We start from the raw sequence: 3,757 nt of genomic DNA, 5'->3' as shown, positions 1-3,757 counted from the left end.
CATTGTGTGTCTTTGGTATTGCACAATTGCAAAATTTTTAATAAATTTTTCCTACATCTTTTTTTTTTTTTACATATTTCTCTAATACTAATAACTTTTGGCAGCATTGTACAATTAGTTCGCTCAGAAATCTAAATATATGTGAGGTGTGACACAAAAAAAACGAGACTGGTCCAATAAATTATTATACTCACAGAATCGGTTCTCTGTGACGTTATCACCTTCAAAGTAGTCTCCTTCAGCTTTCACACACTTCTGCATTTGGTGCTGCACTGCTGGTAACAGTTCTGGAACTATGTTTTTGGAAGGCCCTTCAGAAGGTTCTCCGTTTTTGTCTGAACCACTTTAACTGAGGTAAAATGAGTTCCCTTTAAGCAAGATTTAACTTTAGGGAATAAAAAGGTCACGTGGAGCCAAATCAGGTGAATAAGGAGGATGCTCTATCACGGTTATGTTTTTACTGGTCAGAAACTGCTTGACAGGGCTGTGTGAGTGCGTGCAACGTCCTGGTACCAACAGCCATCCATCAATCCACAGCTGTGACCTTTTTTTTCCCCAATTTTTTTCAGTCTTTTTAGTACTTCAATGTATTAGTGTTGATTAAAGGTCTGACCACTGGGAACCCACTCAATCATTACAATTCTACTCTTCTTTTTTTTTTTTTTGAAGCTACACTTAGTCTCGTTTCTTTTGTGTCGCACCTCGTAGGCATATATATATATATATATATATGGGTGCTTATCATAGGATCAAGCAGGGTTTCGGAAACGGTACTCTACTATCGATCATATCCATACCATCAATCAGGTGATAGAAAAATGCTTGGAATATAACCAGCCCTTATACATAGCATTCATTGATTACGAAAAAGCATTTGACTCAGTTGAAACCTCGGCGGTGATGCAGGCATTGCGAAATCAGGGGGTAGACGAGCCGTACGTGAAAGTGCTGGAAGATATATATAGTGGCTGCACAGCAACCATAGTTCTACATAAAGAAAGCAACAAAATTCCCATAAAGAAAGGTGTTAGGCAAGGAGACACAATCTCTCCAGTACTATTCACAGCTTGTTTAGAGGAAGTATTCAGAGACTTGGAATGGGAGCAGTTAGGGATAAGGGTAGATGGAGAATACCTCGGTAATCTGCGATTTGCTGATGACATTGCCTTGCTAAGCAACTCGGGGGATGACGTGCAAATAATGATCGATGACCTAGACAGAAAAAGAAGAAAGGTAGGCTTGAAAATCAATATGCAGAAGACCAAGGTAATGTTCAACAGCCTCGGGAAGGAACAGCAGTTTACATTAGGTAGCGAAATACTGGAAGTAGTAGGCGAATATGTCTACTTAAGACAGGTAGTAACCGCAGATCCGGACCACGAAAAGGAAATAACAAGAAGAATAAGATTGGGATGGAGCGCATTTGGCAAGCACTTGCAGATTATGACTAGCAGCTTACCGGTATCGCTCAAGAGGAAAGTATACAACAGTTGCATCTTGCCTGTACTCACCTATGGGGCTGAAACGTGGAGGCTAACCAAGAGAGTTCTACTTAAGTTGAGGACAACCCAGAGGGCTATGGAACGAAAAATGGTAGGGGTAACATTAAGAGATAGAAAGCGTGCAGAGTGGGTCAGAGAAATAACTCAAGTTAACGACATTCTAGTGGAAATTAAGAAGAAGAAATGGACATGGGCAGGACATGTAGTGCGAAGAGAGAATAACCGATGGTCGCTTAGGGTAACAAACTGGATTCCAAGGGAAGGAAAGCGTAGCAGGGGGCGGCAGAAAGTTAGGTGGGCGGATGAGGTTAAGAAGTTCGCAGGGGTCAAGTGGATGCAGCTAGCACAGAACCGAGTTAAGTGGAGAAATATGGGAGAGGCCTTCGCCCTGCAGTGGGTATAATCAGGCTGATGATGATGATGATATATGGGTGCCCTCAGAAGTTTTAGAAACATTGTAGACATCAAAGACCTTAATTGCTTGACAGTCTAAGCATGCGCCCATAAATTGTAGGGTATGCTGTGCATGCCCCCCATGTATTGTGCACCAATCGATGCTGATTTATACCTCCAAGCAGTGTGAAAATTCAAACTGCCTTGCCAGATCTGTTGGCACTCCGATCTCGTGTACAGCTGCCATTGGTGGTGATTGATAGCGAACTCTGCTGTGTATGGAACTCTGTGTGTATGTGCACTTGATTAGGGGTCGAATCATGCTCACTGTCCAGTACGAAACATGGAAATGTCTCAACAGAGGTTCTCTTGTTTTAATTGTACACTTCTCACTTCATGTACCAACTTAGAATGTACAGAGTGAAGGTAAATCCAGAGTAGTGAGCATGATCACATCTTACAGTTAAGCATTTCTAAGAAACGCTTTTCCATACCCGTTTAATGTGTGTCATGGTAGCCATTATTAGATATTATTGGCCACCTTACAAATTTGCTAATGTACTTTTATTTGCTCAAATTTTCCTGGTGGTGTTTAGATTCTGAAAACATATTGCTAAATAGTTAATGCATGCTTTCCATCATCAGTTCCTTGGATTAATAAAGTGTGTTTTTCAGCTGAGAAAATTTTTAGTGACTTGACAAAATGTGCACCGTCTACAGATGTAGTACATTTAGTTGCGTTTTGTCAGTTAGACTGCATTACTCTAAAAATGGCTCTAATATGAGTCATTTTTAATTCTCATTGTACTGGATTTAAATAACTACCTAATGTAGCCAGAAACTGCCCTTTAGATCTACAGATTAATAATGTCTTTTCACTGCAGTATCTTTTTTATTTTCAAAAAATGTTTCAAAAGCAGGAATGTCAAATAGATGCCATGTTATGCATTCTATATTGCTCTTTGTACTAACATTAATTGATATAACAATGCATATCATTAAAGAGTAAATAAAAAAACTGCATAAGTGACAGAAATCACCAGGTCAGTGAGAAACTCACTGTGATACCTGACTACACTTCATCTTTTATGCATGTTTGTGGTCGCCTACACATCTGTAGGCTCATTTATGGTTGAATGTTTTCCTGAAGGTGTCTAGAGTATGCAACATGGACGCAATGAAAATACTTTGAAACATATTCACTTATTCCGTTTTGGTGTTGCTGTTTCTCTCCAGCCTATGGAAACACTCTATTTTGGTGTCATCTGTTTCAACCAGTCAGTTGGTGAATTTTATGGTAGATAATGTGTTTGTTATCTTGAGGCTTCTGATTCTGTTGTAATAACAATTTGCCCACAGCTGTGGCGTGTGTGTTGAGGGCAGGAGACATACAAATTTTAGCATGGCTGCAGTGTCCATATTTCAGTGGCAGTGAATATAAAAAATGACTGAGCCGAAAGGCTTAGATGCATGTTGTGAGAAAAAGAAAAAAGGGGAAAAAGCTTCCAAGGTGGATGTATTTGGTAAGGGTTTGTTGTGTTGAATTTAATTTGACAGTGCCTTTTCCGCGAAACACGCCCATCATAAAAGACCATTCGAACCAATTGGAAATTTCTAATTGGAACCATTTGATTTTTCAACTGGAACCAATAGTGTTTATGGACACTTAACCCTTGGCAGCTAATGGGTGAGACCAATTGCATGCAATGGGATCCAATGGGTCACGTCAATTGCATGCAGTGGGTCCAATGGGATACAATGAGTCCAATAGGACATACCAATTGGGACAAAAGTAAGATTGACTGATAATTTGCACTGTTACTAGGCATATGGAAACATAATTACATGCTTGATGGACATCA

The sequence above is a fragment of the Amblyomma maculatum genome, chromosome 6 (genome assembly GCF_055883805.1).
Source record: "Amblyomma maculatum isolate TAMU_Amacu chromosome 6, ASM5588380v1, whole genome shotgun sequence".
Classification (NCBI taxonomy): domain Eukaryota; kingdom Metazoa; phylum Arthropoda; class Arachnida; order Ixodida; family Ixodidae; genus Amblyomma; species Amblyomma maculatum.
Note: the sequence above shows the minus strand (reverse complement) of the source record.